This window comes from Desmodus rotundus, chromosome 2 (genome assembly GCF_022682495.2).
Source record: "Desmodus rotundus isolate HL8 chromosome 2, HLdesRot8A.1, whole genome shotgun sequence".
Taxonomy (NCBI): domain Eukaryota; kingdom Metazoa; phylum Chordata; class Mammalia; order Chiroptera; family Phyllostomidae; genus Desmodus; species Desmodus rotundus.
Window position 1 is genome coordinate 75,590,467 of NC_071388.1, and position 12,420 is coordinate 75,602,886.

Below are 12,420 nucleotides of genomic sequence, written 5' to 3' on the forward strand. Positions count from 1 at the left end.
GTATTTGAATTCATCAATTTTGATTCTTTTTAGTGTTTTGGCTGTTTTTGTTTCACCTCTTCCACATTGGCAAAATGTTTCCCTTTGAAGACTTTTTTCATCCGGGGAATCAAAAAAAGTGGCTCAGTGCTAATTCAGGCGAATAGGGAGGGTGGGGCACGGCGTCATGCCATTTTTGGTCAAAAACTGCTGAACACTCGGCTCACTGTGAGCAGGTGCACATGTAAATGACGTATCTTGAAATGGGCAAACACATTGAAAGAGTCTCCAAAAAAAAAATCACTGAAGCTTAATGCAGCCTCTCACAACAATGCCAACAGGTACACCGATACAGATGGGTTCCTAGAACACTCACCTAGTGGGAGAAGCCTGTACTACAAGGGGCCCACACTCCAGAATGTGATTCTGGGGATTTTCTGGTCCCCCTTTGTATATTTATCTAAGTAACTTTTTTATTTATTGAAATTTCTTGTGTTTTAGATGGTTTAATGTTTTGCTCTAATAATTATCTTTATATGATTTCCTTTTTAGAGACACTGTTTTTGTTTTCTTTTTTATTGAGTTTATTGAGGTGACATTGGTCTCAAAACCATAGAGGTTTCAAGTCTACACTCAATACATCATCGGCACAAAGTATTGTGCACCCATAGCCCCAAAGAAAGTTTCTTTCAGACACCCTTTTCCCCACCACCACATACACCCCAGACTTCTCTCCCTCTTGCTATCACTACACTTGTTGTCTATGCGTTATATATAAGGGGTGGGGGCCCTAAAAATACTGGAACTGTCTTCTGGAGGACAGGCCCCTTGTAGTACAGCCTTTCCCTGCAAGGTGAGTGTTCTAGGAAGCGATCTGTATCGGTGTACCTGCTGGCATTGTTGTGAGAGGCTGCATTAAGCTTCAGTGATTTTTTTTCTGGAGACTCTTTCAATGTGTTTGCCCATTTCAAGATACGTGATTTACACATACACCTGCCCACACTGCACTGAGTGTTCAGCAGTTTTGACCAAAAATGGCGTGACCCCTGTACCCCACCCACTCTATTCATTTGATTTCACTCCAGTGACTTGTTTTGTTCGTTTCCCTGGATGAAAGAAGTCCTCAAAGGGAAACATTTTGCTGATGGGGATGTGGAAGAAGAGAAACAATAAAGAGCCAAAGCACTAAAAGGCTTCAAAAATGATGGTTTCAAAAACTGTCGGGGGGCTTTAACACAGCCCTCCGGGTCCGCCACGGATGAAGAAAAAGACTACCAAGACATGATCTGCTTGAGGAGGAAAGGTGGCCGTTTCTCTCAAGGGGAGAAGGGCCCAGAGCCTCTCTCTCCAGGGGCTTTTATTAGGTTCATTCGCATAGGAATACGGATAAAGCTCATCAATCATTGTCAGCCAGTAAGGGTTAAACAATACATAATTTACAGAGAACTTTGAGGGCTTATTCTGAGTTACAGCCAATTAGTAGAGGGCCATAAAACTTTAGGCGCCAGACTCATCTCAGGTCTGGACCCTTATCTTTTAAGCTGAGGGTACAAATTAAGTAGGCTTCACAGGAATGTATGTATTTTTGTTAGGCCTGATTCCCCAGGGAATCTGCCCCTCCCAGCACAGGACTGCACTGCCCTCTGTTATTGTTTCAGGCTTAAGTCAGGCAAGGGAGGTAAGGCAGCCAAGAGATTAGGAGACTTCTTGCAGACAGAATAAGGACTCAGGCTATTTCAAAGTCAAGGGGCGAGGGTCCATCACCCCCTTTTTCCACAGCCCCCCGAGTCCTTCCCTGTGGGCCTCTTCCATGACCAGAGCCTGTCTTAGGTTGATCCTCCCTTGAGGATTCTTACCCGTCATTGGCTAACTGGCCAAGCTCAGGGCCAAGCAGGGTGAAGTGGGCAGAGGTGGTACACCTGCCAGGGAGACAAGCTTTGTCTCCTTAGTGGCTTATGGTCCCAACTCTGACTCAGCCTTAACCATGGGGGGTTACAGCCTCTGAAACCAGGCAGGGCGGTTCCCAACAAAAAACTGTTCTGAGCCGTGGAAAACACGTCTTGATAGGTGTATTGCCTCAAATAGACAGCAGTTTGAAGGTGACTGAACTTTAAATATATAACAATAAATAAGCAATTTTAATAAATAAATTACATTATGGATTCCCCCCTCATGTATGGTTTTTACCCCTTAATTCTTCACCATATTTCATCCATTGCCACACACGTATTTCCCTATGACAGCTGTCAGTCTGTTTCCTGTGCACATGCTTCTGTTTCTATTTTGTTCATCAGTTTATTTTGTTCATTAGCTGCAGCAGGTAACAGAGACCATATGGCATTTGTCTTTCTCTGACTGGCTTATTTCACTTAGCAGAATAATCTCCAAGTCCATTTATGCTGTTGCTAAAGGTAAGATTTCCTCTTTCTTTCTTTCTTTTTTTTTTTTTCCAGCTAAGTAGTAGTATGTTGTGTGAATGTACCAGAATTTTTTTCTCCATTCATCCGTGTTTGGGCACGCAGGCTGTTTCCAGCACTTGGCTATTGTAAATAACACTGCAATGAACATGGTGGTGCATATATATTTTTTGAGTTAGTGTTCCTGGTTTCTTCAAATTTATTCCTAGAAGTGGGATTGCTGGGTCAAAAGGCAGTTCTATTTTTAATTTGTTGTGGAAACTCCATGTTTTTCACAGAGGCTGTACAAGTCTGCGTTCCCCCAGCAGTGCCGCAGGATTCCCTTTTCTCCACATCCTTGCCCGCACTTCTTGTTTCTTGTTTTATTGATGATAACCATTCTGACAGGTGTGAGATGGTATCTCGTTGTGTCTTTAATTTGCATCTCTCTGATGGTTAGTAACGCTGAGCATTTTTTCATAGGTCTATTGGCCACCCGCATGTCCTCTTTGGAGAAATGTCTATTCAAGTCCTGTGCCCATGTTTTAATTGGGTTGTTTGTCTTCTTGGTATTAAGTTTTATTAGTCTTTACATATATTTTCTAAATTAACCCTTTATCAGGTATATCATTGGCAAATACATTTTCCCTATGAGTTGGTTTCCTTTTCATTTTGTAGGTTTCTTTTGATGTGCAGAAGCCTTTTAGTTTGATATAGTCCCACTTGTTTATTTTTTTCCTTTGTTTCCCATACCTGAAAATATATGTTGTCAAAAACATTGTTACATGAGATATCAAAAATATCATTGCCTCTGTTTTCTTCTAAGACTTTCTGGTTTTTCATCTTGTCTTCAATCCATTTTGAATTTACTCTTGTGCATGGTGTAAGTTGGTCAGGTCTATAGTTGTGTTTTGAATTAGTTGTGTTGTGATTTTAGCCATTTTGTTGGTGGATCTAACCCTTCAGGAGGGCTAACTATAAAAATAAACCTCGATCAACGTGGCTGAGGAGATGTGCAGGGGATGTCCCCAGGGCACAGTTGTTCCTAGTGGGCTCTGGTGTCTGCTGAAATCCCTATTTGGGTGTTGCACCTATGGCTACTTGAGTCCAGCTCTGTTGTGGTGTGAAGCCAACTACTGTTGGTGTTGGTTATGGGTCTACTGGGTGGGATTCAAGTACAGGTTGATTTCAGAAGATGTGTGCAACAAGCCTTAGGCTACTTCTCAGAGCTACCATGCTGTTAAATCTTTGTGGCTATGTCTTCTGGACCTACATGTGCATGGGAGGGGGTCAATATGTGTACAAGGTTTGACTTTCTCCAGCTTAGATCTGGAGGCTGATCTATAAATGGTTGGAGGCTTTCTGAGGTCCACCTCCACCTTTCAGCTACTCTGCCTCCCCCTGAGACTGCCTGATCTTCCAAACAAAGACTACAGAGTTGGCCCTGGCTGGCTGCAGGTCACAGGCCCTTTCACAAATTGTTAGCTCAGTAAACTGGGGTAACCCTTTTTACTGAGGAAGGGCTAGTGGGTCCCCTACTTGGATGCTGCATGGTCAGGAACCCAAGGAAGGGAAAGTGGCCCCTACTCCAAAGCCAAATCATTTAGTCTCTGCTGGTCTCCCACTCTAGCTCTTCCAGGAGGACCATGCTGTAATCCCCTCTGAGAAGCAAGCTCTGCAGGGAGAAGGCAATGGGGCTGAGGGGACATATCAAAAGGTCCTCTTGTTGGGGTTGGTGCTGTCCTAGTCCCCAGCTGGGAGACAAGCATTTTGTCCAGTTCCCAATGACCTCCAAGGGAGACACACTCCAAATGTCCCACCTCTCCCTCTCACAGAGCTGAGCTCAGCAGGGCCTGGTTCCTGGGACTTGAGAGTGCAGATCCAACAGTCTGCAGGAGGTGGGCAGGTGCTTTTTCCCCTTCCCGGGATAGTGCATGTTGAGCCTGCAGGGGAGATAATAGTGTATCTCTTGTAATGTAGCCACACAACCCAGCACCTGCCCTTTGGATTCCCAGACCACAGCTTCCCTGGTACACGGCACGGTGAAAGGTGCAGCTCGGTGCAGCACTCTGATCTCCCTGCCGGTCTGAACTGAGCAGGGCAGAGTCACCAAGTGATAGTGATTCAAGAGGTGGTGGGGAAGAACCATTTCTTTTTAAAAGCTACACAGTTCAGTCATTGTCTGGGTCTCCACCAAGAGTTTCTCTATAAAGAGAGTGGCCCAAAGGTCCCTGCTGGGTGCGGCCAGCAGACCCCATTCTGCAGGACCCAAGCATGGGAGAGTGGTGTCACCAGCAGTTGGAGGACCCGGCAGTGCGACCCCCAGGCTGGTGCTGTAGCATGGAAGTGCTGGGTGCTTAGACTCTCTTCTCTCTCTGAATCCCCACTGATTTTCACCACCAGGTGCTTTTCGGTCTCCTCTTTTCATCTCTGTTACTTTGGGTTGGGGATCTCCGTGTGTGGTTGAGACTTCACGCTCCTGGGAGGAGGGAGTTTTTCAGCTGAGTCATCCCTCCAGTTTCTCAGCCGCTGCACAAAGGTGAGGGGGCAGCCCTTTCCATGTCTCTGCTGTTTTTACCAATGTCCATATGACTTCTGTAAATTCTTGGTTTTAATATCCCATTTCAGCTAGCTTTTAGTTGGTTATTCAGTTTGATTGCTTTCTAATTTAGCTGTAAATCCCCTTTGGTGCCTGGAGTAGGTGAGTGTAGCTTCCACCTACTCTGCAGCCATCTTGAAATCAATCTGTTTTTGTCTTCTAATTTAAGTTTTTACAATACAATTTGTCAATTTAAAGTAAGACAATTTAACTAAAACATTTTACCTCTTTTATTTTAATTTTTAATATTTTTAATATTATTTAATATTTAAAGTATTAAATGGTAAATATAATTTAGTTAATTTTTATTTTGCTTATTTTTATGTGCTTTGTCATGACATATAGCCCCAAAATACAACATATATTGTATAACATACAACATAAAATACATTATTATTTTTTACATTTTTCCACCTTGTTTTAATCTTCAATTAAAATGAATGCTCACAGTAATTTTTTCCTGAAGTCTCACCAGGCATTTCTTGTTTGGATGGAGGGCATCTTTAAGTGATAATGACTCACAGGTAGAGAATTCCTTGATCACTTGAGTGAGGACAGTTGTGTTTTAATTGACACTTGTAAGATAGCTAAACTCGATTCAAATAAATGATACAATTTTTCTATAAGAAAAGCTTTATAAAATGCTTCATCTCTGGTGAATTCTTATGTAAGGTGAATTCTCTTGTGCTTTTCAGTTATTTGTTATTCTCCCCAAGAGTCCCAGAGTATATTTTTTTAACAGTAAGGTGTAATAAATTTTGTATGAAATATCTAAAATTGACTTTGGCAGACTACTTTTTCCATGCAACATCCTTGGTACACTCATTATATAGATCTATTCATTCCTTCATTTCCAGGAAAAAAATTGGATTATAGTTTTCAATATTTTGGTTGTCTTCTTCAGAAAATCCAGTTAAACATATGCTAGATTTTTTTAATCTATATTTCATTTCAAGTATTATCTGACATTTTTTATTCCTACTTTACATTGCTCTGTTGGTTGTTTTGTTGTTTTTCTTTACTTGTCCTTATTAAGTTTTCATTCAAATCCACTTGTTATTGAAAAACATAATTTATTTATCATTTGTGTTATTCTTCTTGCTTTTTTCTATTTATTTTTTCCAATATATTGCTTTTTATATATTTATTTTTTTATTGTTGTTCAATTACAGTTGTCCCATTTTTTTCCCCATCGCTTAGAGTTGAGTCAGCTCTCATTTCTTTTTCCTGCTTTTCCCCTTATTCATATTCCTACACTTTTAAAATATTCATTCAATACTTGATGGAGTACATACATATACTTGGTGGTGTGTGTGTGTGAAAATGATGAGAGATTTGGATTTATTCACCCACCTGTAACTTTGCTATTCACAATTCCTAGCCAGTATATATATATGTATATTTTCAAAATATGATAAAACAGTTTTCTGATATTATGTTATAGATCCTCATTTTCTATAAAAATACATATCCTAAATTTATTTTCCTAAATTGCTTTGGCCTAAACACTACCTTCTCCATTGTCTTCTTAATTCCTTCTCTGATATAAATATTTAGTGCCAAAGCTAATAGGCTAGTCAAATTTTTAATCCAACAAAAAATACAGAAAAATCTAGAAGACATATGTTGTTTCTTCTACACTGGCTCTTTAGTTATTTTTAAAGCAGACTCTTATCACCACCTGTGAGTGTATTTTAACTTCTATTAGTTTCTTCTTATATATACTGATAATCTTCTTTTCAACAGTCAGGTTTCTAGATTGCCAAAGCAATAAAACTCAATATCTGTGTATACAAATTACACGTGGAGCTCAGGCATGCATAATAAAGAGAAAAAGGTAATAGGAAGTAAAATCAAAGTTTATTAAAATATAATTTTATGCCTGATTTGGTTAGAATTGGCCTGATTTCATTTGCACTTCACATTAGCAGCTGCCAATTTAGTATAATTTGGAACCATAAATTATTGATGATTAAAATATAATTAAATTTCTTACCAAGTTTAAGGAGCTTTGCAGCTCTTTTGCTATTATAAATAGAAAGAAAAACCTTGTGACATATAGTCAAGGTTGTTATGTATAAGAGTAATGCTCTATAATGACATTAGTTGAGGTGAAAAATGAAAATTTTAAAGACATGAAATGATATTTCTTTTCCTCTATGCAAGAATTTTACCATATTTCCCAGTGTTTTGTTCTCCTTCTCTTCTTCCTTTACACCCTTTCCCTTCCTCCTCCATTCCTCTTCCTTTTCTTCTTTGTCTATGTCTCTTCTACTAGTTCTTTAGCATTTATTTACTAGGGTCCTACTATTCTGCTATGAACTGATGCTGTATTCTGTCTAACATGGGTCACAAATCACATATCAGCAACCCCAGAAGAATTTCATGTAAAAGAACACATTTGGATGCCCTGGCTGGGATGGCCCAGTGGATTGAGTGTCAGCCTTTGAATCAAAGGGTCACTGGTTTTGATTACCGTGGCTTTGTAATACAGTTTGATATCAGGTATTGTGATCCCTCCTGCTTTGTTCTTCTTTCTCAAAATTGCTGCAGCTATTCGGGGTCGTTTATGGTTCCATATGAATTTATGAAATGTTTGTTCTATATCTGTGAAATATGTCATGGGTACTCTAATAGGGATTGCATTGAATCTATAAATTGCTTTGGGTAGTATGGCCATTTTGATGATGTTAATTCTTCCAATCCATGAGCATGGTACATGCTTCCATTTGTTTGTGTCTTCCTTAATTTCTTTCTTCAGTGTTGTGTAGTTTTCTGAGTACAGGTCTTTTACCTCCTTGGTTAGGTTTATTCCTAGGTACTTGATTTTTCTTGTTGCTATATCAAATGGGATTTTTTTCCTGATTTCTGTTTCTGCAGTTTCGTTGTTGGTGTACAGGAATGCCTTTGATTTCTGAGTATTGACTTTGTATCCAGCTGTTTTGTCAAATTCATTTATTAGGTCGAGTAGCTGGAGGGATGGGGAGAAAAGGTATACAACTGTAATTGAATAACAATAAAAAGTAAAAAAAAAGAAAAAAAGAAAAGGGATATTAGTATGGGATAGAAAGAGGCAAGTATATATTTTATCAATATCAAAAGAGTAATCTTTTCCATTTTATAATTGTGAATTGTATTTGTTATTGATTGTAATATTGTTAAATTGCTTTTGTTTTCTTAAAAAAAAAAAAAAGAGTCACTGGTTTGATTCCCAGTCAGGGCACATGTTTGGGTTGTAGGCCAGGTCCCTAGTAAGGGGCACGTGAGAAGCAACCACACATTGATGTTTCTCTCCCTCTCTCCCTTCCTTCCCCTCTCTTTAAAAATAAATTTTAAAAAATATCTTTTTAAAAAAAAACACATTTGGAACAGTTAGGGTTTTTGTTTTTAATTTTTGAACTATGAGAAGTTTATATTTAACTGGATTGTCATAAAAAGAGAGGGTAAGGTAGATCTTTAGCAAAATGATAGAGAATGGTATGATGAAAGAATATATGGAATACTTTAGATTAAGATAGAAGAAAAATAAATTAGGAACAATATATAAAGTAAAAGAATAAGAAAAAATTTAATTTTGGATTATGAAAATATTGTAACCTCCTTAAAATTACATGGTATCTTTCAGTTATATTTTATATCCAAGGATTCTAGCAATGAGATTTTTAATTCAATGACCTCCTGTAGGTTTAATTTAGGTAACATTGAGTGGGTGAAATTATTAATAAAAATGATAACATTTAGAAGAATGCAAGTCTTGTGATTAAAAAATCATCCTTTTTGTTCTATAAGAGATAAATGCCCAACGTGGGCCATGTTTCTTAAAGATAAAATTAAATCATAATTGCATTAGGGTAAAGGTCTATAAATCTTTTAAAAAATTAGAGACACTGATTCAAATATACATTTATAAAATTATACACTGACAGAAACAAGGGAAGCTTAAAAATTATCTACTTCAATCTCCACTTTTATATTTGAATAAACACAAAATTCTAAGGAAACCTTGATGAGATAAGGAGCATAAGGTCTGATTTTCCAAACTGAAGTCTACTTAACTGCAAAAAGTGGAATGCAGCTGTTTATAGTCAAATCTAATGATAACATCTGAGGGCCTCAGATATTCTTTAGTTACTTAAGAATTTTGACAATTTTAGGTAAATTTGTCATGCAATAGATTAGTAAAAGTGAAATTGCCAGTTTAAATGCCAGAACCCAGAGATAGAAGCAAGTCCTTCATGAGAACAGACCAAAAACCAAAATGCAGGGGTTGAGTGGCTGGTATTGCCCAGAGTTTGAAACAAATGATTTCCTGTTATCAAACTAGCAACACAAGGTCAATTTCCCTGGAAAGCTGTACTCAAACAATACAGGCAGGCTAGAAGCCAATTTTCTACTTATTGGTGCTTTTTAAGGTACAATAAAACAGCATGCTTTTAAAGAGACATTGTCCTGTCTAGGTTTGAGGAGGCTTATTTCTTTTATTTTAGTTTATTATTTTTTATTAAGCTTAATGGGTTAACATTGGCTAGTAAGATCACATAGGTTTTAAGTGTATATTTCTACAGCACTAGATCTGTACATTGCACTGTGTGCCCACCATCTAAAGTCAAACTATCTTCCGGCACAATATATTAGGCCTCCTCCACCCCACCCATACTGCCCCCCACTCCCTTTCCTCTGGCAACCACCACATTGCTGTCTGTGTACATGAGTTGCAGTTTTATATCCCACATAGGAGTGAAATCATATGGTTCTTCACTTTTTCTGACTGACTTATTTTACTCAGCATTGTGTACATAGAAAACCCTAAATACTCCAAAAATACTGCTAGAAACAAAGAAAACAATACAGTAAAGTTGCAGGATATAAAATCAATGTACAAAAATTCACTGCCTTCCTGTATATTAACAATAAAACCTCAGAAAAAAGAAATAAAAAAAAACAATTCCTTTTGCAAACTGCAACCAAAATAATACCTAGGAATAAACTTCAAGTATGTGGAAGATCTATATACTGAAAACCACAATGAATTATTGAAAGATATAGAAAAAGATACAATAAAATGAAAAGAAATTCTATATTAATGGATTTGAAGAATCAACATAGTTGAAATGGACATATTACCCAAAGCAATATACAGATTTAATGCAATCATCAAAATCCCACTGTATTTTTTTAAAGAAATAGAACAAAACAGCATCAGATTTATAGGAAACCAAACACACACACATACACACAGCCAGAGCAAGAGAAAAAAGAATGAAGCTGGAGGTATCACATTACTTGGCTTCGAATTATACTACAGAGCTATGATAATCAAAACAGCATGGTTTAAACTTATTTCTAATAAGGTGTACAGGCTCTAAGTTGGAAAGAATACGGACCTCGCCAAAGGACAAACAATTAGCAAATAGTATGTTTAGATATAGAACCTGAATTTTTTAATACCTGGGTTGGTGTGTATTTCACTACAATTCTGTAGTGTTGATGTTTCAGGAACAGAAGAATAAACCAAACACTTTTTATATTTACTGCAAAGTTTGATCTTAGGTAATAAAATTCAGATAACAAATATTCTCAGGCAAACAAATAAAAATACTGGAGAAAAGCAACAAAAGTTATCAGAAGTATGCTACAAAAATTCAAATTGCCCACTCCAAATATTAAAATTAGTCCAGCCTACTTCTTCATCTTCTGTAGTTTTCCATTTCAGGTGGATTAAAATTCAAATGTTACAAAATGAATCTATGGAATAAACAGAAGGAATATATGATGTAGTTAAGTAGCTTAGAGTAGGAAAAGGTTTTCTGAGCATGATCCCCAAACCTGTAAACACAAAGTTAAAGTTTCTGCAATTTGCCTGCATAAGATGTGTGTGTGAATAAAACACCATAGTGAGGGTCAAAGGCCAGAAATGTAAGAGCTTGTGCAGCACAATTGACAGGAAATAGTTAGGTCTTTTGTTTATTTTCTCTATAGAAATAATCCTTAAAAATGACCAAATAATAAGTTTATAAATAAGGGCAGTGATCATTGCTCATTAACATAAAAAAATAACAATTCTGTAAAAGAGAGCAGCCAGGAGGGGGGACCCCAAAGAGGGATTTGTGATGGGGTCCAGAACTCAGGGTGTCCAGGAAATATTTAAAAAAATAAGTATAGGATGCTCTCACCCCCACAAGTCTGAGCTGGGGGATGGGACACATGGAGCAAGGCCAATGAGAGCTGTTTTGCATAGCAACAGTTTTGCAACTAATATCAGGCAGGTCATTTGACATATCTATAGCTTTTCACTGGTTTCATGGATATGTGAAATAGCTATTGGCAGGCTTTGAGCCAGGGAGATAGGAGTGACTTCTACGCAGGACATAACTGGGAGGCAAACCCTTCCCCCCTCTTACAGTACCTGCATGAGACTTTGGGGAGAAGAAGAGGGGACCACATGTCTTTGGAGTAAGGGGGTACCAATGCAGCTTTGGCGAGAGAGAGGGAGAACCACAGAGCTTTGGAGCTCCCTTTGCCAGGCAGCTTAGGAAGCTGGGAAGCAAGATGTAGTAGCGATGCAGAACTCTCTCTTAGCAGTTTGGAAGAATGCAGGAGAGACCTTGCTGGGAAGAAGAGGGGTGAAGGGACTCTTGCTGGTGGGCCATGAGAAGGTGCCACATGATTTCGGATTAACGAGATCGCAGCAGCAACACAGCTGATGGTGCTGGGAACTGAGGAGCTACCTGAGCCACACACTTCTACTTCTTTTCCTGAGATCTGGTACCTCTGACTGGGCAAAGGAAGAAGGAAGGGCTGTGTGCATTTTGGGGTATTCTAAAAGACTTTAGGATTTTAACGAAGACGTTAGGTCATTACGCTAATAAGTCTGCATAACTTTTTGAATAAATAATCCCTTTCCTTTTCACCAATCTCTGGCATTGAGAGATGTCCTTTCCTGGCAGCAGGAAAGGCAAACCTAGTACGGGGGGAACCCTGGGAGCAGAAAGGGGGGCCCATTTGGTAATAGTATATCGTTCACCCACCTGGGTCTATTCTGTAACAATTCTACTCAGAAAACAGACAGAGTAAAAATATAAATAAAAGAAACTCGATTTGACAACTATCGATCAGTTTGCTGATGATAATTCTGTTCACACTTACTGTGTTATGTACTCAGAAGAATGTTTTGGGAGTGACAACTTTACAGTAGGCTTATCTAAAGCTAGCTGCAGAGTATGATTTAATTCCATAATCATTGCTATTTTTCCAGTTATGCGCTGTCTAAAGAATTTAAACACTTGTCTTTTTGGCATATTAGAAATCTCACAGTGTTCAACAAACTCTAAATCATATGAAATATTCACTAATTTCATCTAATAGTATAATATTTCACTTCCTGAATTCTCCTAAATGTTATCTGCACTTAAAAGAACCCAAGTTCTTTCAGAAACTTGGAATCTC